The sequence below is a fragment of the Dermacentor andersoni genome, chromosome 10, assembly GCF_023375885.2.
Source record: "Dermacentor andersoni chromosome 10, qqDerAnde1_hic_scaffold, whole genome shotgun sequence".
Lineage (NCBI taxonomy): Eukaryota > Metazoa > Arthropoda > Arachnida > Ixodida > Ixodidae > Dermacentor > Dermacentor andersoni.
The window spans coordinates 13518713-13541736 of record NC_092823.1 but is presented as its reverse complement, the minus strand read 5'-3'; the positions used below and the strand labels follow the sequence as shown (position 1 = coordinate 13541736).

The 23024-nt window shown below is 48.2% G+C and overlaps 1 non-coding gene across 1 annotated transcript; it reads left to right on the top strand.

Moving 5' to 3' along the window:
* Positions 1-1477: 1477 nt before the first annotated feature.
* LOC140213865 (5.8S ribosomal RNA) lies at positions 1478-1630 on the top strand. The gene has a single exon (XR_011890854.1). It is a non-coding gene; the product is annotated as a 5.8S ribosomal RNA (ribosomal RNA).
* Positions 1631-23024: the final 21394 nt, after the last annotated feature.

The following is a 23024-nucleotide window of genomic DNA, read 5'->3' as shown; positions in this document are numbered from 1 at the left end:
ACGCGGGGACGGCTATACCCGAACATGCCGGGGACTGCCTGAATTTTGAGGGGCGCCCCGTGCCAAATTTGTTGCGCCCAGTGGACGCCGGCTGCAACCTTGGACGGTTGGCTTGGCCGCGCCCGCGGGTAGAAACGGCGTAACGCACACTGCGTGGGCTTTCTGTCCGCTTTGGCGCTCTTGCGCGGAATGGGAGTAAGACGACCCGACCTGCTGCTTTGCCCAGTACGAGGGGAACGGCGAAGCGTGCGGTCGGTCAAGGAACTGACGGTCGAGAGCTAATGCCGCTGCCGCTTAGTACACACGGAACCGTGGTGCGAGCGCTCTCCCGTCCTCCGCGGCAAACGCTGCCGAGTCTGAAAAGGCTGGCGGCTGCCGGTCGCTTCCTGCGGCGAGTATGGAGTGACGACCCGACTTTGTTGCCGCCCAAGTACTAAAGGAATGGTGTGGCGCTCGGTCGGTCATGGAACTGTCGGTATGAGGGTGCGGCTGCCAAGTACGGAAGGAACCGTGGCCTAAAGTGCTCTCCCGTCCTCCGCGGCAAATGCCACCGAGTCCGAAAGGGCCGGAGGCTGCCGGTCGGCTCCTGCTCGTGACGCGCGAGGTGTCGAGATCGCGGTTTAATGCGACGACGTCTGCAGGCTATTCGCCCGCCGCCGAGGGAAAGGCGGCGTTGCTGCGAAGTACCGAAGGAAACGCGGCTTTGCTACGTCGGAAGCGTTCTGCGGTTAGCGGACTTGTGCGCTTTGGGAAGGCGCCGAACGTCGAAAGAGGAAGTACGGACAGACGAGGGACTGTAGTCCCGGATTCGAACGCACTTGCGGCCACGCCCTTGCTGGCTTCGTCTTCCGCCTCAAGTGGACTTGTTGTGGCGCCGGCGCAGGGAGCCGTCCCTGGCACTGGCCGAGTGGTTTTGGAGAGCTGCGCGAGTACGCGCGCCGGGCTCTTGTCTTTCGTCTCAAGTAGGCTGTTGGATCAACAGCGGTTATGCTGCGGCGATCTGCCGATGCGAAAGTGTGTGTGTGTTTGAGGCCCTTCTATGAACCTACTGCTGACTGAAGCGAAGCACGTCGATGGGGGTGAAACCCTGCCCGTGGCCGTGTAGCCGTTAAAGACTCCACAGCGGCTTAGCCCTAATCATGGCTCTGTCGCTCTTTGCAATTTTTAGTGGAGCGATGTGAACGTGCACACGAGACACACGGGTCCGGTGGTTGGTTGGCAGGTAAAACCGGCTTCGAGTGCGCGCAAACGGCGTAAGGTACCTCGAGGGCAAGCGAGGAAGGCGTGGACGCAAAACACACGCGCGAGTAGCAGGAGCGGAGTGCCATTAGGCTTTCAGCTGCTGAGACGCGGCCGCCGAAAGAGCGAGACTGGAGGAGCGCACGCCGAAAGGCGCTCTTCGAAACCACACACAGGGCGACGCCACGTGCCTAAAACCCTGGTTGTACTGTACTGAATTGAACAAACTATTTTTCACGACTCTAAGCGGTGGATCACTCGGTTCTCGGGTCGATGAAGAACGCAGCCAGCTGCGAGACTTGGTGTGAATTGCAGGACACACTGAGCACTGATTCTTTGAACGCACATTGCGGCCTTGGGTCTTCCCTTGGCTTCGTCTGTCTGAGGGTCGGATCACATATCAAGAGACTTCGGCGCACAGGCAACGTGCGTCCGTCGACTCGTTTTGACCGCGTCGGCATCATGGACAGTACGTTGAGCGCTAAAGCCACGCGCCAGCGGCCTCACGAGAGGGAGACGGTGGCAAACCGTTGTGCCAATTCTTCGAAGAGACGGAAACGAGGCGTTACTACTGCAGCGTGTCGAGTGCGCGCCTCTAGCAAGACCGCCGCAGGATGGAGTCGGATACCTGCAGGGAAAGGCGGTCCAAGCACGAGGCGCGAACGTCTGTTGCCATGTAGCGCGCACGTTTGCGAGAGAGTCGGAAGCGCACGCTTGCGTGCACGGAAAACTTGGGAATGAAACGCCGGCCGATTCCCGCGCCGTGCGCAAAGCCAGCGCGATCGCAATTTGCGTTGTTTGCCTTCGAAGTACGTCGAGCTCCAGAGCTGGTCGCTCGTTCACGTCACCGCAGCTGTGTGGGCGCCCTTCCGGGCTTCGTCGCAGGAATGGGAATCGGCAGATTCTTGCGAGGAGCGGGGAGGTGAAGGGTGGCCCCCGAAAGCGGTTCGACGCGACAGCGCCGTCTGCGAGCGAGAAGAGTCACGGCACGGCGGAGAATTGCCGCGAAACGGAAAATGTCTCCTTCGAGAGCGTGGGTGCCCCGTTGGCGGAGCTGAAGCGTTCCGTCGTAGTCCGCCGTCGGTCCAAGTGCTTCGCAGTCTCTGTCCCCTAAAGACAGGGCCACTCCAGTTGGGGCAGGGGCGACGCTACACGAGACGATGCCTCCCGCCAGGTTTTAGTTGCCCCTGCGGTGCCCGCTGAAGCGGCGCGCTGCTAAGGCGATCTTTGCCTCGGTGGTGTTTGGGCTTCAGACACGGTCGCTTACCACGCAACTGCTCTTCCGCCGCACGCGCGCAGGCGGTTCGCCGCACGCGCGCAGGCGGTTCACCGCCTGCCAGCCTCGTCTATAAGTAGCTCCGTGTTGGGCGAAGGACGTGGTAGGGCGTAGTACTCGGTTGGCGCTGGGTTTTCGAACGTGTCGAGTCCTTTTCGGCGTACCGCTCGTATGACGCACGCGCGCAGGCGTTGTGCCGCCTGCCAGCCTCGTCCGTAAGGACGTGGCAGGGCGTCGTACTCGGTCGTGCTGGAATGGGCGAAAGCGATGTATCCGTTGTCGACCTCAGATCAGGCGAGACAACCCGCTGAATTTAAGCATATCACTAAGCGGAGGAAAAGAAACCAACAGGGATTCCCCGAGTAGCTGCGAGCAAAACGGGACCGAGCACAGCACCGAATCCCCCGTCCTTGCAGGCGGGCGGGAAATGTGGTGTATGGGAGGCGACGTTCTCGGGTGTTTGCGACGGTGCAAGTCCCCCTGACAGGGGCTTGTCCCAGAGTGGGTGCCAGGCCCGTCTCCGCCGTTGCGCGCCCGGGATGAAGCCTCCCGTGAGTCGGGTTGCTTGAGAGTGCAGCCCTAAGTGGGTGGTAAACTCCATGTAAGGCTAAATACGACCGAGAGACCGATAGTTCACAAGTACCGTGAGGGAAAGTTGAAAATAACTTTGAAGAGAGAGTTCAAGGGTACGTGAAACCGCTTAGAGTAAAACGGGTGGGCCCTCGAAGCTCGAAAGCGGTGGGATTCAGTCTCCGGAATACCGCGGAGCCGGCGGCGTCGGGTAAACGGCCCCCTTCGGGGGGCTGTTCCGGCTGCTGGCACGCAGACGCGGTCTCCAGGGTGCGCACTTCCCACCGCCGGTAGAACGCCGCGACGGACGCGGGTCAATGGGAAAAGTACGACTTTGAGTCCGGCTATGGAGGTGACCTGCCCGTCCCTTCGGGGACGGCACGCGGGAGTTATACCTCGCCGTGCACGAGAAGTTCGTCACCCCGTCCAGGTCCCATGGGCTTCTCCCGGCTGTCGGGAGGCCCGAACGATGACGCCCTCCGGAAACGGAGCGGAGAACCCGCTGGGCAAGCTTGTCGTCTCCTGTCGTCCGGGTTGGTCCCGAGGCGGCGGGTTGGCCGGCGAGAAGCCGCTGCGAGCGGGGCAATTCTCCCGCGAAGGCGCTATCGTGGTTTGCGGCTAGTAGGTCGGTAACCCACCCGACCCGTCTTGAAACACGGACCAAGGAGTCTAACATGTGCCCGAGTCAATGGGTCTCTCGAAACCCAATGGCGCAATGAAACGTGAAGGCCCCTTGCGGGCTGCGTTGCGATCCCGGACCGCACAGGGGTCCGAAAAAGGGAGCAGCAACGGCCCGTCCCAGGCGCTCACTCGTCGCCGGGGCGGAGCGAGAGCGCACACGTTGGCACCCGAAAGATGGTGAACTATGCCCGGGCAGGACGAGGCCAGAGGAAACTCTGGTGGAGGTCCGAAGCGATTCTGACGTGCAAATCGATCGTCCGACCTGGGTATAGGGGCGAAAGACCAATCGAACCATCTAGTAGCTGGTTCCCTCCGAAGTTTCCCTCAGGATAGCTGGCGCTCGATGTGAGAGCAGTCACACCTGGTAAAGCGAATGATTAGAGGCATTGGGGTCGAAACGTCCTCAACCTATTCTCAAACTTTCAATGGGTGTACGGGAGACCTTCTGGGTTGAGGCCTCCCGCTGCGATGAGAGTGCCAAGTGGGCCACTTTTGGTAAGCAGAACTGGCGCTGTGGGATGAACCAAACGCCGGGGTAAGGCGCCCGAGTCGGGACGCTCATGAGAACCCATGAAGGGTGTTGGTTACTTACGACAGCAGGACGGTGGCCATGGAAGTCGGAATCCGCTAAGGAGTGTGTAACAACTCACCTGCCGAAGCAACTAGCCCTGAAAATGGATGGCGCTCTAGCGTCGCGCCTATCCCCGGCCGTCGCCGGCAGAAAAGCACGAAATGTGGGGGTGCTAAGCCGCGACGAGTAGGAGGGCCGCAGCGGTGGGCGTTCAAGGTGTCGGGCGTGAGCCCGCCTGGAGCCGCCGCTGGTACAGATCTTGGTGGTAGTAGCAAATACTCAAGTGAGAACCTTGAGGACTGAAGTGGAGAAGGGTTCCATGTGAACAGCAGTTGAACATGGGTCAGTCGGTCCTTAGGGAAAGGAGAAATCCTTTCAGAAGCGGGCGCATTTGTGCAGCTCAGTCTGTGAATCGGAGACGCCCCGCTGGAACCAAAAGGGAATCGCGTTAACAGTCCCAAACCCGGCTACGGAGATCGGTCCTTCGGGACCCAGTGCGGCAACGCAAACCAGCTCGGAGACGCCGATGGGAGCCCCGGGAAGAGTTTTCTTTTCTCTGTAAGGAGATCGAGTCCCTGGAATGGGTTCACCCCGAGATAGGGACGGTGGCTCCGTAGAGCAGTGCGGCTCTTGCGCTGTCCGGTGCGCTCCTGTCGGCCCTTGAAAATCCGAGTGAGGGAGTGTGATTTTCGTGCCGGACCGCACCCACATCCGCAGCAGGTCTCCAAGGTGAACAGCCTCTAGTCGATAGACCAATGTAGGTAAGGGAAGTCGGCAAAACGGATCCGTAACCTTGGGAAAAGGATTGGCTCTGAGGGCTGAGCCGGTCGGGCTGGGGTCCAGAAGCAGGAACGGCACTGCACCGGGACTGGGCGAGGCTCGCCGCCGTAATAAGCGGTGCGGCCGAGCCCGGACCAGCGTCGGGACCTTCCTGTGGAAAGCCACAGCTGTGCATTTTCCGTGGGCTTCGCGCCTGAGGTTCTTGCTTCGGCCGGCAGAAAACAGCCAACTCAGAACTGGCACGGACCGGGGCAATCCGACTGTCTAATTAAAACAAAGCATTGCGAGGGCCGTTGACGGTGCTGACGCAATGTGATTTCTGCCCAGTGCTCTGAATGTCAACGTGAAGAAATTCAAAAAAGCGCGGGTAAACGGCGGGAGTAACTATGACTCTCTTGGCGCTTGAAGTGTGTGGCAATGTACAGTGCCATGGCTGGTCCATGCCGGGGACTTGTGGCGAGTCTCTGTAACCTATCGCCTGGGGGCAAGGCGTTGATCGTTTCACTCACGAATGAATGAATGTCGGCCGTTACTCTACCAACCGACTTACAATCAAGGACAGTCACCAGGGCGAAGTTCACCAGGGCATTCCCAAGCGGTGAACGCAGACCAAAGATTGAAGCGGCCGGGGGTTGTAGTGGACCCTTGTAATCCAGCCATGGAGGCCTCAGCATGGTATGACGACCCTGGCTCAGACTGTAGCGGCTCAAGATCGGCCGGGGGTGGTGGCGGACCTCTGTAAGCCTGCGACAGGGCGGCGGTAGCATGGAATGAGTGACTGACTGAGCTCAGACTGTAGCGGTTCAAGATCCGCTGGGGGTCGTGGCGGACCTCTGTAAGCCTGCGTCAGGGCGGCGATAGCATGGCATGAGCATTTCCCAGACCAGCCTGAAGTGGCCGGGGGGCTTGGCGGACCCCTGTGATCTAGCTGCACGGAGGCCTCAGCACGGAATGGCGTCCTTGAGAGAGTTCAATGAGAATTAAACCGCACTGTTAGGGCCGGGGGTTGGTTGCGCGCCCCTGTAATCCAGTCCACTGGAGGCCACAGTGCGGCAGTCGATTCATCTCGTAAGTCAGCTAAGGGAAAGGCCGGCGACCATTCATGGTCCAGAGGTGCCTGAACGATGCGGATTGTGGCGTGTCCGTGTAATCCAGCCTGGGTGGAGTCGCGGCCTCTGGATCTGAGCTCTCCCCACCTCCTAGGGGTGCGTCACGGGCAACGTGCGAGTGGAGTCGGAGGCTCGCACGGCTAAGCGGGGGAGCTCTAGCCGCAGCCTGGAGTCGGAGGGCTGCGGTGGCAGAGAGGGGGGAAAAACCGGAGCCCAAAAAGTCTCGGCACCCGGCAAAACGCGCGGGTGTCTACCCCCCTCCTGCGGACCCGGTGCAGGGAATGTGCCCAAGGCAAGTGGATCTGCCTTAGCTGCGGCAATCCAGTCAGCTATACAGGGAAAACGTTAGCTGGACCCCTGTCAGCATGGGTCGCTTATAAGCGACACAGGCGGCTGAACTGGCTCTTGCTCAACTGCAGCTTAAGAAAGGGTGAACCCTGCACCAGGCTGGACGTTGGGCTACCGGAGAACTGGCAAGAAAGGATGCTTTGTGGACCTCGGTCCACCTGTTGCTGCCTGGATAAATTCTGGGCACAACTAACGCTATAGGTGAATCCTATAGCTAGAAACGCCACCGGTAGCCCGGCTAGACCCCCTCGAACACCTGAGGGGGAAATATCACGTAACTAGCCAAATGCCTCGTCATCTAATTAGTGACGCACATGAATGGATTAAGGAGATTCCCACTGTCCCTATCTACTTACTAGTTCTGCCACCAGGGGGCCAGGCGAGCGGACCTGCGGTCACAAGGCTCCTGCTTTTTGGGCCAAAAAAAGTGAGTAAATCCTTTTCAAATCACTTGAAAACTATCAATAAAGCTTCGCTAATATCTCAGGAGCATAGGCATAGCAAAATTATAAAGATCGAATCCATATTTTGTGAATAACGAGAAGTTTTCAAATCCCACGTGTAGGAGCCCATACAGGCAATTGCCGGTTGTAGAAAACAACCGAGATTAATCCGATGACATCTGGTTAAATACTCCACATATAAACTTAGAATTACATTCACAGCTTCGTTGTATGATAGCCCGCATAACTGCAACAATAGTTTGAGTAAATATTCCAGGGATTTGCATATTTCTTAATTTAAAGTGAGATAAACAAACCGAGACCGTTCCAAACAAAGGAATATATAGCAGTTGAATCCTTATTCATCCGTCCTAAATAAGGCCAGTAGACAGAAAATATTTATTCGAACACATCCTGCAAACCCCCAGGAACAACTCCCAAGCATGAGTTTGCTGAGATCAATTGCCTAATTGCCAGAATTTGCATGCAAGAAGTGGTGTTTTTTGCTGTCTCTTTGTGTGGGCTGCCATGTTGGGGGCCACAGTCTGCTAAGAGCGCGGACAAAGGAGCCAAACGTCAAGAGCTTTAGAGCACCAACAACTTCGAAGCCATGTGGTGAGGTATCCATGGTTTGTAAAGGAGAAGAAGCACTAGAGTAGGGACAACTTAAATCAAAGAAGATCGAGTATTTGAAAGACAACTCTAGGCATTGCAGGGAAGCATCCCAATTTTGCAAAGGGGCAATTGTGAATATTTTACGAGTGCATATGCGCCAAGCACAAAGTAAATGATGTAACCATACGCAACAAGAAACTTGGCAGTGAAGCATCCCCAATTTTAAAAGGGGCAATTCGGAAAAAGAAAACAGAGTGGAGCGACAAAGAACTCGATAAAATCACAGAAAGTGACCTGAGTACAACTCAGTAGAACATCTTGAAAGATACCAAACTCACGGACAGAGAAATGGCGAAAAAGAAGAGTGATGAAAAAAACCAAATGAGAACACCCGGTCCAGGTGGACACTCCGAAATCCGGGAGAGCAAAGAGAAGCAATTCAACTTTGCATCCAAAGCACAGCCAGGAGCAGGAGGCACGAAAATGAAAGGGAATGAAAACACTTCGAAACAAACGACACTGCAGAACTTGAAGAAAGCTCCAGACAACATGGAAGCGCTAGGAGACAAATCAAATTTTGAGGATGACTGGACTTCCGAAGAGGACATCCCCGACTCATGGGAGGAAGCAGAATTCACGCAACGACCAATGAGGAAGGAAACAAGTAAATCACCAGGAAAGAAGCTGACAGTGGGAAAACAACTGCAAGAAACAGGGACAAAGATCGCAAGTGATACACAACCAGTACAACAGCGATCACAGAACCTGGTAGAGTCCAGGCAAGATGAAACACATTATCAAGAGACAGCAACCGAAGCTACAAGTTTGAACAACACATTGAAAAAACGGTCGAAGATAGACAGATCGTTTATGAAAACTTTGCTAGTCCTGGCAACCGACGTAGAAGAAAAAGAAACACTATTGGACAAGCTTCTGACAGACTTTACAAAGCTAAAAAGTCTAACACTGGACGGCACACATGAAGTGGCAAGGCTCCAAGGAGCAATTGAAAGTCAACAGAATCAGAAGACAGAAAGGCCAACCTACTCAACAGTGGTGACAGGCCAAAACAAAGCAGGGGGACAGAACGTAGAAACGCCTGACCTCTTTGACGAAACCATCAAAGAAAACCAAAAAAACAAACCCAAACTGGCAATGATTATAAAATCAGAAAAGCTGAACAAAGAGGAGATAGGTAAAGTCATCAAAAAGAAGATCAACCCGCAGGAGTTGGGAGTCCAGGAACCCGAAATGAGACCGGGAAAAGAAGGAATGGTCATCATGTCTTCCTCAAAAACAGGCCTCGACAGACTGAAGGATTACATTGCAAACGATCCAGAGTTGGGTACCAAACTTACCACTAAGAAAGATGTTTCCCCAGGACCAGATAATTAAACAACCGAAATTATACAATTCATTTATCAAAATACGAGTACATTCTTTGTAAATATTTTCAATAGCTGCTTGAAGACAGGACACTTTCCAGCAAGTTGGAAAATATCGAAAATAATATTAATTCCGAAAAAGAAAAACCAACTTACTCCGTCAGATTTTGGACCAATAGCAATAAATTCAATATTTGGCAAAATTCTAGAGAAACTACTTAAAGATCGCCTATACTATTTTTTAAACAAGAAAGGACTATTCCTTATAAACCAATATGGTTTTAAACATGCAACTTCAACAACACAAGCATTAGAAAATATCAAGGAAAAGTTAGATCAAGCCATATTGGACAAAGAAGTAGCATTAATAATATCGATATTAAAAATGCATTTAATACTATCGATAAAGATGAAATTTTAAAATATCTAGAAGAAAACGAATGTCCAAATAACCTAATAAAATTAATCATAGCTGTAATGACAAATCGAAGAATATTATACAAAAATGGAGACATAGAAAAGACATACAATTTAAAGAAAGGATCACCACAAGGATCCCCTTTAAGTCCATTATTTTGGACAATAATGATGACTGATGTTCTCGTAAAAAAGTATCCAGCAAAAACGTATGTCCAAGCATTTGCGGACGATCTAACCATTATAATAAAAGGAACATCCAAAAGAAATCTTCAAGATAAAGCAACTGAAACCTTAAACATAATACATGAATGGGGTAAAAAGAAAAATATTGAATTCAATACGGCGAAAACGGAATTCATGATATTAAAAGGAAAGTATTCAAAAAGTCCTCCAATACTTAAGTTAGGAAATGAAAAAATCAAAATGGTTCAACAAATGAAAATATTGGGACTAATAATAGATGAAAAACTTTCCTTCATACCACATTTAGATTATATAAAAGAGAAGGTAACTAACCTAACAATTGGTTTAAATAAGTTTACAGGCAATAACAGAGGAATTAAGAATAAACAACTTCGCGAAATATATATAAGAGGAACTGAAAGAACAATAACATACGCAGCACCAGTACGGTACAAAGCCACCAACATTCTTCTTAAAAGATTAAAATCAATACAAAGAAAACCCTTATTATCAATAACAAAGGCGTATAAAACTGTATCCAATAATGCATTAAATGTTTTAGCAAATTTGCCACCGGTTCATTTAAAAATAGAAAAGGAAATAGAAATGCGCAATATTATCAACAATGGAAAAGAATTTCTTTGGAACAATAAAATATTCGATCGCACTAAAATAACACACAAGATTGATAAATGGGAAACTCATCCCACTAACAAATACAAATTCAGTTTTAATAAGAATCCAACTAAAGACGCCGAATATGACATTTTTACAGATGGCTCCTCTAACGAATACGGAGCTGGATCAGCTTTTGTAGTCATAAAATCACAAAAAATAATAGACACTAAGCAATATTCCTTGCCAAAATATAGTAATAACTTTGAAGCAGAGGCAGTAGCTATTACAAAAGCATTAGAATATATAACTTCCCAGAATAACTCAGCTAGCCATCAAATTTTAACAGATAGTCTATCAACATTACAAGGAATTAGCAATCTAGACAACTTAAATCCATATATATACAAAATTAAGGAAACAATTAGAAAAGTAAACAAGAACCATAAAATAATATTAACGTTTATAAAAGGTCACAGTGGAAACATTGGAAATGAATACGCAGACGAACTAGCTAAAAAAGCCATTCGATACGCCCTTACAAAAATGGGTTTGACCTTTCAGTCACTCATGAGTCACCTATCAGTCACCCCTGTCACCTATCTGTAGACTCGACCTTTCTGTAGACTAAGTCTGCAGAATGTCTGCAGACACCGTGCGGACTGCAAGTAGACTTGTTTGTAATATGCGTGCCCAGTGAGTGTGTGTGTAAATATATATATGTATCTATATATACAAACATATTCTGAACCATAACACATTTTATAATTACGGTTAAATAGGTTTGACCTTTCAGTCACCCCTGAGTCACCCACCAGTCACCTCCACGTAGACCTAGTCTGCAGATTGTCTGCAGACATTGTGTGGACGGCAAGTAGACTTGTCTGTAATATGCATGCCCAGCGAGTGCGTGTATATATATATATATATATGTATATATATATACACACACATATATATTCTGAGCCATTACACATTTTATAATTACGGTTAAATAGGTTTGACCTATCAGTCACCCATGAGTCACCCACCAGTCACCTCCATGTAGACCTAGTCTGCAGATTGTCTGCAGACATTGTGTGGACGGCAAGTAGACTTGTCTGTAATATGCATGCCCAATGAGTGTGAGTGCATATATGTATATATATATACACGCACACATATATTCTGAGCCATTACACTTTTTATATTTACGGTTAAATAGGTTTGACCTTTCAGTCACCCGTGAGTCACCCACCAGTCACCTCCATGTAGACCTAGTCTGCAGATTGTCTGCAGACATTGTGTGGACGGCAAGTAGACTTGTCTGTAATATGCATGCCCAATGAGTGTGAGTGCATATATGTATATATATATACACGCACACATATATTCTGAGCCATTACACTTTTTATAATTACGGTTAAATAGGTTTGATCTTTCAGTCACCCATGAGTCACCCACCAGTCACCTCCACGTAGACCTAGTCTGCAGACATTGTGTGGACGGCAAGTAGATCGACCCGTCTGTAATATGCATGCCCAGCGAGTGTGTCTATATATATATATATATATATTCTGAAAGATTGCACATCTTGTAATTACGATTAAATAGGTAAATATGATCTTTCAGTCACCCTTGAGTCACCCACCAGTCACCTCCACGTAGACTTAGTCTGCAGATCGATACCGTACAGACAGCCTGCAGACTTGTCTGTGCCCATGCAGTGTATATACATATATTCTGAACCACAACACATTTTGTCATTACGGTTAGTTTTACAGTTTTCAACTTTGTCACCGATTGCTACAAACAGTCTGACAATGGCCGTAACCTAAAGCAATTAATATTAATTGAAATAAAGTAGTGGCTATGTAAGTTGCATTAAATGTAGCAGTTGTACTATGGGTCAAGTCACAGCCTGGATGAAAGTGACCTATACATGGTTATTCAACACTCAGTCTCGCACCAGATGCTAGTTACAAACCATGCATGCTTGCATCTACCAAAACTTGTTCGATCAGTAGAACTCCAAGGTTAACCTGGTGCTGAACACGATTCTTGCTAAAACTGGAGTGCCCATTCCTAGCATGTCTAGAGGCATGTCCAAATTAAAGCAGATTTTAATAGCCCATGGCGCATCTGAAGCATGTCCATCAGCTAACCCTTAGTGGTCCCATAAATAAAAAAAAAAGTGTGATCTACAGAAGGTTTGCATATACTCCAGCAAGCTTACAGAAAAGCTTACCAGATCAGTATACAGGTCACACAGGCCTGCGATAACGAAAAAGGTTCTCACGACATAGGCTAATAATAAGGTAGCTATATAAACATCAATCAATCAATTTTTATTTGACATTCATTCATTTACAATACAAAAGCTTGCACCTGAACTAAAAGGTGCTAGTTCGCAGCTTGATGAGATTTTTATCCTTCAAAGCAATGAAGACAGAAATAGAGGCAAACATCACATTTATTTGGCACCCACTTCAGGCAATGTGTTATCGGCGATACATACTTGAAGTAGATATATACAAGATGCACCTGTAGTTATTCTCTTCAGGTAAAGATTTCAAACTGAGCACACTAATTTTCCAACAAACACATAAGATATAGCAGAAACACTGAAATCAAATTTATGTGCACAGGCAAGTCAACTAAGTACATTATAAGTACAGACATGTCACACACTAAAATCTAACAAGTGTTAGAGAACCACAAATGTATGCACACATAATTTATGTGTTACTGCTATGGCAAAATACTAAAAAATCAACATTTCTGTGACATAAACAAGTTTTTTATAGCTAATTCACAGTGATGTTACAATTTACTTGATTTGAACAAGGCAGACTTAACGATCTGAAGGAAAACATTCAATAAATTGTACGAGAGCACTAGCCTGAGAGCACATCTACCTGCCGCCACAATGGCAAATCAACTGACACAAGCGACAACGCCTCAGCAGGCCGTGCCAACGGTCATCCTCACTCATCCGAGGCACTCAGGGACATTTTGTGGCACGGACAACGCCGACGTCAAGGACTGGCTTACGATGTACGAGCGAGTGTGGGACAACAACAGGTGGGATCCAACAATGATGCTAGCAAATGTGACATTTTATCTAAGAGGAACTGCAAAGCAATGGTACGACACACACGAAGCTGACCTAACGAACTGGGATGTCTCCAAAGAAAAAATGCGAGACCTGTTTGGCAGACCTGTCGGTCGTCAGCTGGCAGCAAAAAAAGAACTTGCGTGCCGCGCTCAGACATCCACAGAATCCTATGTCGTGTACACACAGGAGGTGCTGGCCCTCTGTCGCAAGGCTGATAACAACATGACCGAGGCAGACAAGATTGGTCACATACTGCAAGGTATTGCAGACGATGCCTTCAATCTTCTGATGTGTAAGGATTGTGCCACTGTGGATGCAATTATAAAGGAGTGCCGGCGCTTCGAACAAGCGAAGGGCCGCCGCATCGCTCAAACTTCTGACCAATTGCCCAATACCACCGCAGTTCGTTAGGCCCACAGGACTGGAAGATATCACGTGCATCGTTCGCCGTGAGCTTGAGGCCATGGCTCCGGCTCCAGTTCGTTCCGACTGCCGCGAAAGCGTGCCCGCTATCTCCCTTATACAAGCGGTCGTTCGGGAGGAAATAGCAAGTTTGGGCATTCCATCTCTCTGCTCCGTCCGCCATACAAACACCTACCAGATTTCCCTGGCCGCTCGCTCCCAGACGCAAAGCTTTTCGCCACTCCGTCGCAACCCTGACTGGCGCACAGCGGATGATAAACCCATCTGTTTTAATTGTTCCGCTGTTGGACACATCGCCCGTCATTGCCACAACCACTGGTCGTTGCCTCCTCGGTGGTTGTTTCCAAGTCGCTACCGCCAAGTACCAGACAGTCTTACTTTCTCGCCCTATACGCTGAGTAGGAACATCAACGCCGACAGTGCTTCACCCAGATCAGGCCGCTCCCCATCTCCGCAAGGTCGTAGGTCCTGTTTGCCTCGTTCACCGCTCTTCATCCCCTTCTGCAACCGGTTACTTCACTTCGGGAAACTAGGCGGTGCAGCTCCCGGAGGTGAAGCTGCAACTCCGACCCGGCCCACATATCCTCTGTTGACCCTGCCTACATGTGGAAACCTACTGGACATTGAAGTTGATGGCGTTCCTGTTAGATCTCTCGTTGATACAGGAGTGCAGCTTTCAGTTATGAGGGCTGCTCTCCGCCGAAGGCTTCACCTGTCCTTGGAATGTGCACAGCACGTGTGACCATTTGGGGGCCATTATACCATTGTTCTGTTTATCGTCCTTGAACACTGTCCGCACGACCTAATTCTTGGCCTCGACTTCCTTTCGAAACACTCTGCCCAAATTGGCTGCTCCGCAGGTGTTGTACAGTTGGATCTGCCGCTTCCTGCCGACACAACTACTTGTGCTTCACACCACTTACGTTTTGCTGAGTTTGCAAGGCTGTCTCCACAGGCGGCTACAAATGTCCTCCTGACGCCCTGTCCTCCCATACGTGTCGCCGCTTACTGACGTGGTTTTGTTGCGCAATATTGCCCTACCGAGCACCTTAATCCGTATCCGCGAAAACCGCGCACGCGTGCCCATCCTGAATTTTGGATTCTCATCGCATGTGCTGCCACACGGTATCGCCATAGCGCATACCACTACTTTAGAAGAATTTGAGATTTCTTCTTTCACCTCTGAATCCTTCCTCAGTACGAAAGGACCTTTGTCACCCACTCCTCCGTACTCGACGCCTGCGGACGATGTTTCTAAGATGAGCGCCCCTGACCTTCCTTCCGACCAAACAACAGCTCTTCGTCACCTCCTGTCATTTTTTGGGACATCTTTGATTTGGATGACCGTCCACTTGGCCAGACAGTTGTTGTCACACATCGCATCAACACCGGTGTCGCCAGCCCCATTCATAGGCGGCCATATCATGTCTCCGCAACAGAAAGGGCCATCATGCAGAAAGAGGTAGACAGGATGATGGACAAGGACATCATTGAACCTTCCAGTAGCTCATGGGCATCACCAGTTGTCTTAGTAAAGAAAAAAGACAACTTGTGGCGCTTCTGCGTTGAGTCACCTCAACAGGATAACAAAGAAGGATGTTTATTCCCTGCCTTGCATTGACAACGCTCTGGACTGCCTTCACGGATCCCAAAACTTTTCATAAATTGACCTCCGCTCCAGCTATTGGCAGATTAGCGTTGCTGAGATGGACCGCGAGAAAACCGCCTTCGTCACACCGGACGGTCTGTACCAATTTAAAGCCATGCCCTTTGGATTATGCAATGCGCCAGCTACATTTGAGCGCATGATGAACTCTCTCTTGCGCGACTTGAAGTGGTCTACATGCCTCCGTTACCTCGATGATGCAACTGTGTTTTCGCTAAACTTTGAGAGCCAACTGCGGCGCCTCACAACCATACTTTCCGTGTTTCGCAGGGCTGGCCTTCAGCTAAACTCCCAAGTGCCATTTCAGTCGCCGTGAAATTAACATGCTCGGCCATCTTGCAAACACCGCCGGAATACAACCTGATCCACAGAAAGTTCACGCCGTGCGAAATTTTCCTGTACCTTGCTCAACAAACGATGTCCGTAGTTTTCTGGGCTTATGCTCTTATTTCCGGCGATCTGTGAAAAATTCCGACATTGCTCACCCTCTCACTGACCTTGTTAAGAAAGACGCCTCTTTCTCTTGGGGACCACAGCAGGAGAAAGCCTTCTCTACCCTGACTGAGCGGCTTACAACTTCCTTAATTCTGTCACACTTTGGCCCTTCTGCACCCACTGAAGTACGAACTGACGCGAGTGGTCATGGCATCGGTGCTGTCCTCGCTCAGCATCAACAGGGCCAAGACCGTGTCATCGCTTACGCTAGCCGCCTTCTTTCCACGCTCGAGCGAAATTACTCCATTACTGAGAGAGAATGTCTCGCGCTTGTATGGGTGGTCGCGAAATTTTGGCCGTACCTTTTCGGTCGGAGCTTCTGCGTCGTAACCGATGATCACACCCTCTGCTGGCTCTCCTCTTTGAAGGACCCAGCTGCACAACTTGCACATTGGGCATTGCGTCAACAAGAATATGTATTTTCTATTATGTATAAGTCAGGGTGCCTGCATAATGACGCTGACTGCCTGTCCCTCTCAGTATGCTCCGAGTATCGGAGAGTGTACGACGGGCCTGTCCGTGAGAGTTGTTTTTCATTCTTGTGCATGTGGAAATGCTGCGCTCATTAGAGCAAAGATTTGCGATCAAGTTTTGTGTGAAACTTGGCAAGACCGCTGTGGGAAGTGTTACTATGCTCAAGACTGCTTACAAAGAACATGCCCAGTCAGATCAGCAAGTGTTTCAGAGGCACAAGGCCCTTTTGGAAGGCCGGGAAGAGGTCGACGACGAAGACCGCGCCGGACAGCCATGCACGACCACCACGGATGAAAATGTGACGCGAGTGAGGGAACTGCTGAACTCTGACCGACAATTAAGTGTTCATTTAATGGCCGACATGCTAAACATGCCAAAAACTCAAGTTCATGAAATCATTACAAAGGATATCGGCATGCGGAAGGTGTGCGCAAAAAGGGTTTCAAAAGTGCTCACTGACGACCAAAAGTCACACCGCATTGAAATGTGCCAAGAAAAGCTCAACATGTGCAAACGTGATCGAACATTTCTGGACGTCATTACAGGTGACCAGACTTGGGTATTTGAATACGACCCAAAGACCAAAGGGCAATCATCAGAGGGGCACACACACTCATCCCCTCGCCAGAAGAAAGCCAGGATGAGCAAATCAAAGATCAAGATCATGCTCATCGGTTTTTTTACATCCACGTACTGGTTCATCACTAGTTTGTAGAACCTGGAACCACTGTGAACCCCAAAGCTTATGTGGAAGTCCTCAAAAGACTGAAACACAGGGTTCAACGCATCCGGCCGGACATCGCAGACAACTGGAAGTTGCACCAAGATAATGCGCTGGCCCACAGTACCTTCATCATCACCAACTACCTGGTTAAAGCAGGGTTGTCAACTATACCCCAGTCCCCGTACAATGCAGACTAGGCTCCCCCCCGACTTTTTTCTGTTTCCGTGCCTCAAAACACCCCTGAAAGGCAAGCATTTTGGGACAGTGGACTGGATCAAAGCAGCTTGCACTGCAGCATTAAAGGTTATTCCGGAGGAGGACTAGCGCAACGCATTCGAGAGCTGGAAGGCTCGCTGGAACCGATGTATCGACGCAAAAGGAGAGTATTTGGAAGATTTTTAAACACTTGTAAGGATAAATTCAATAAATTATTTATAATGGCCTTACTGACATTACTTTTAGGACAGACCTTGTACATGAACACAAAAATAATGCACTCTCATAAACCTGTGTGTAGGCACAATTGTATGACAGGAAAACAAATACATGAACCTGTTGCACTGAATTGCAGGCCTATAGATAAAAAACGTATACACATAGTGTACAGCCTATATACCAGGTGTCCCAGTTAACTTGGACCAAGATTTTAAAAATACCCAAGAGCTCTAGAGAAATCGTACCGACTGCACAGTAGCCGTAGGTACTTATGGCCAATATTGTTTTCATCACGAAGTATTAATTAATTACTTTTAATTAGTGAACTTTTTAATTATTGCTTGAATCGCAAACATATCAATTACAAAGTTGTAGGGCACCTCAAATAACCTCCGAATCAAGCATTTTGGTGCTCAGCTTTGCCTCATTGGTTTTTCTGAGAAAAAACAAAAGCGCGCAAAACATCCAAAATACGAAATAGATACGCGCTCTGCTACACAAGCGCTCCGAAGTGAATAGCCATGGATATACGGCTTTACTAGCGGCGGCAGCTCGATACAGGGCTTCACACTATGTGATGGTCGCGGCATCAAAAGAACACGCCACTGACGCATTGATAAGCGTAGCGGAGCCTTGTACGATGTGGCGATAACAGAATGCAGCCATACCTATTTCAATGGCTGCTTGTAGGAGCTTGAGTAACAGCGTGCGAGTGTGCATCTATTTCGCAGGCTTTTGTTTTTTCTTGGAAAGAACAACCAGGACCAGTTCAGCATGAAATAAATGCTTGATTCGGAGGCTATTTAAGGTGCCCTAAAACACTGTAATTAATATGTTTGCAATTCAAGCAATAATTAACAAGTTCAATATTTAAAATAAATGAATTAATAATTCGTGATAAAAAAATACTAGCTGTAAGTACGTACGACTGCCACTGCTATGCAGTCGGCACGATTTCTCGAGAGCTCGTTTTTTTTTTAATTTTTGTCCAAGTTAACTGGGACACCCTGTATGAAACAATAGAAACAAGCTTACACCTACCACAGACAAAACACAAGCAACTCTGAGGGGAATGTAGAAGGAGCAAAAACAGAAAAGCATATAGCAACAGCATGAGCAATGGTACTTCGTGTGCTGCAACAGCAAGTATGAGAGGGACACAAAAGTAGAGCTAGTCTTTTTAAGTCGCTTATCGTTCTAATCATCCTTAGAATTTAATAACCGTCAAAGTAGTCTCCCTGAGAGGCAATGCACTCATACTATCGGTTGTTTGCTTATTCAAAACTGTCGTGAAATTCTACCAGCTTAAGTTTATGGAAGGATGTTGCTTTGCGAAATAGTGCTAAAAACAGTGCAGTATGTGCTCCAAATGAGATATTTTAGTATTTTCGCCGCTCGTGCTTCAGTATAAAAATTTACTTCTGGCTCTCTCCCTCCTCTTGCAAGGACATCTTTATGTTGCTTCAAAAATGCACTTGCTGGCAACACAGCACACAAATGTCTTTGACGATGACTGCAATAACATACATTTCCGTGGATTTTCACAAGCCATCTCTACTCTATCTGATGTCGTGCAAACTTCATGTATGATGGTTCCACTCAAGTTATCGGCAACAAATGTTCTTGCAACCTTAAGTTTGCACAAATGAAAGACAACACGGCGAACACATGTACATGATCGATGTCCCTCTACACAAGTCGCCAAAATATTCTCGATCTGGCCAAATGTACCATTGATGTACACGACTGAGTTAAGGCGGCGCGACTTATCAAGGCCCTTCGTGCAGTAGAGGAAACTGCCAATGAGCACTTTTTTGTACGAGATGCCACGGTTACCCGTCTCTCCCTTTCCGAAAAAAACGACACCACCAGTGCTCTCGGAGTTCTTTCGCAGATTGTACCCCCTTAAAAAGTACTTCATTAGCCGGTGCTTCGACTGGGCATCCTCAAAGTGGGAACATTTGTCCCATATGATGGGAAGGTGTGACAGAAAATAAAACTTCTCAACCACTTGCCAGCCAGCATAACGTGTGCCATTTACGAGTTGAACGAGCTGCCCATTCATGCCCTCAAATGAATACGCTGAGTAATTCCACAATGGGCCCCATACTTCCACCGATGCAACAAGGTGTAGTAAAAGGTGGGCGTTATATGTCATGTGTGCTATTCCATACAGATCTTCGTACTCCCTCACAAACTCGTACATTGTCCTGCCAGCTTCCTTGAGTTTTTCTGCAGCGACTGTGTCAGCAAGAAGAAAGTGCATTACTCTAACAAACTTCAACCAATTCTTGTAGTACGCTCTTGGCAGAATTTTATGGAGCACTACTGGAGAATAAAACAACAACCAGTTGCGCCACTCTGATGCTTTCCAGTACTTTCGGAGTTTAAGTGAGCGCGGCAGCCTAGAAATCTCCCAGATAGGTTTCAAGAGATGCAGCCGCTGGTCGATTTCATTAATTTTGCCTCCAAGACTGTATGGAAACAGCATGGAGGTGTCAAACCACATGCATGCCATGTGCCTAACAAAGCCAGCACACACAGCATGCATGTAGTCGACAACGAAACCTGTTGGAAATGAAAAAAATGCCAAATCGAACAGCACGCTTGAACCTTTGACACCACATTCGACTTGCAGTGTTGCCTCTGCTTTAGCAGCATTTCGCAAAAATGTCTCGTGTGTTCTGGGCGCTGGTCGAGGAGAGACAACAGGGTATACGCGGACATGACCACTGCCTTTCCTAACAACTTGTCCCTCATGCATGCACCATGCACAGCCATAAGAACCATTAAATTGGCTCATGTTCATGACCATGGCTCTGGCCACTGTGTCAACGCAACAGGGCCCTGGAAAAATTCGCACCTTTAGGACATTTCCTTTCACATCTGTATACTGGAAACCGCTGTTGGAAAGGATGTTCATTTGTTCAACAAATGGCTTCAGAAAGGAATTCATTTTAGGTTTTGTGGGACCAAACCATAACCCAGCTAGAAGCATGTGTTTTGTCCTCACTTTCTGGGGCAATTCATTTATTTGAAGAAGCAGTGGCCATATGCTGTACCCAGATGACTCGTAAAGAGGAACACCATCTGTATTCCACGTTACTGACAAGTCATGAGTAGACATTGGCAGGTTGTGGTAACCCTGGCTTGTCGTTACCTCGCCTACATCATAAGACAACTGCTTAGGCAACAACTTAAAGTTTAGTGAAGCGAGCGAAAGTTTGTCTTCGACTTGTTTCGCAATGTCGAATGTAAGAAAATAGTTTTCTTTTTTTTCTAGGGTGTCGACAACAAAATCAGCACCACAGGTGGAACAGTGTAATTCTTGTGCCTGCCTCTCGCCTAGATAAAGTGAGCAAGACGGGCAATAGAAATGTAATGTGGCGTTCTCCCTAGCATTTGTAAATTGCTTAAAAAAGGTATATTTCGAGGTTGGTATGGCAGCTTCCTCAGGCACGTGGGCTTCAATAAGCTTTAGAAGGCTCTCAGTTGCCTCCTTAGTGGTGTTATGCCGCAGGCAATGCCCAAGAATAAGCACCATGCTTTCACCAACGGTCACACGTGAGCCAGGGTAGAGTGGCTCATCCTGCAAAATAAGAAAAACAGTCCTGAATACTGAACTGTCATACATCACATCACCTGTATGCAGGATTACAATACATAAAAATTGTCAGGTTGACCGGTTTATGTGCACAGTAAAAGCTGCAAGTTCAGCCTTGTGAGGAGAGTAAGCTAAAGCAAGAAAAGACAGAAGCACATAGATGCAAGCTATGCCACAACAAGAATTCTCATTTACCTGTTCCTTTCCCTTCTGCTTCCATACTCAAATGCTTTGCTTGCACTATTTTGTTCCGTGGTTATTGAGACACAGGTTGCGTTATACTGCTGTCAAATGGGCACCCACAAACTCTTTTTAGCTTCGTTGTCTTTATCTCAAGGGAGATGAACTCAGTCTGACATGGTCGCCCTTCCGCTAAGGGAGTTTAATGGTGCTTTTGGTCAAAGGAGATCGGCGATCTCCCTTGGCGGCTGAAGTGAGTCCTCTCGTGCCCATACTTGCTGTCATAAAGCTGATGATTTCATTATTGTTTGCATTAAAATTAATGTTGCATGTGTTTAGAATGTTTCTCTTGAATTAAATAAAAGTTCAAGCACAATTCAGCAACAGTGTTGCTTACTACTACACAATACTCTCGACCTAGGCTGCTTGGCGCAATGTTTTTCTAGTCTTTTAGGGCGTTTACACGAACCCTACAGAATCTCATCAAGTCGGCTTGTCGGGCTAGAATATGCCTGTCGAGTTCATGTAAACGCTAGCCGGTCGGACTGAATAAGCGTCGAGTCCGGCTGAGTCAGCCCGACTGCATGGGGTAGTTTGAACCAGCTCAACTAGTTTGCAGCGTGCATGTGAATGCGCACGGGTCCGGCTTGCCATGCCGAGACTTGCACAGGAATGCTGGGTCAGCGGCGGCAATAGTATCAGGTTAAAGGCCAAGACAAGGCACTGTGCAGTGAATCCTCATCGTAGCAATAAGACCCACGAAATGCACAAAATTCCCCATGCACAAAATGTTGCATTTTGGATATAGTTTGCAGCAGTTCGGGTAGCAGAACGCAGAGCCTGCTTTGGTGGCTAGTCGCGCTGCAAAGGAAACCACACATGAGCACAGGGTGGCTAATGTCGCTGTCAGCAATGCTATGTTTAGCGAGCAAACTTTGATTCTTAATGAGGTGCATGACTTTCGCATCAAACAAATTGGATAATATTCTTATGGAAAGAGCATTACTTATAATAGCTACGAGTGTAATTAGAAGTAACATTTTTTTACTTGTACAAAAAACAAACACCGCTGAATGCGCCTCTGGCGGCTACATTTAAAACCCTGTTATTGGCCATGTGACACGACCGCAACTTCTTTGAGCTCAAACTCCCTTAGGAAGTCTCGCGCTCCCTTATGCTGAAGGAGTTCGTGGGTGCCCATGTGACACGGGTATTAATCAGTCAGCTTGCTAAGTGCAATGACAGTAAATTCACATTGAGTAAGCACAGCACCCTTCACTGTGCAGGTTGCAACATGCTGCATTTGTGTAGATTCATAAAAAGTAACATGCAAATCATGTTTACATTTTTTCACAAGTCACTGTGTTGAATTGCACTATGTGAGGAAGTCAAAATATTTTGAAGTAATTCTACTCTAAATTAGTGGCAACAATGCTCAGTACAGTTTAGAGACTGTTGGTGGCAGGACAGATGGATTCATAAACAGGAGTGTCACATTATGAGCAGGCATTTTGGCCCTCTCCATTTTCCCTGAATGAGTGCAGGGGATGACAAGGGCTAAGACAAGGAAGGGCGGATGGTCATCTGTTTGAACAGTGCAATTTTCAGTAATGACAGAATATCTCATTTAATACCTGAGGATATGACAAGACAGATGTACTATATTTTAGTTGAATACCTCGAGAACCGGG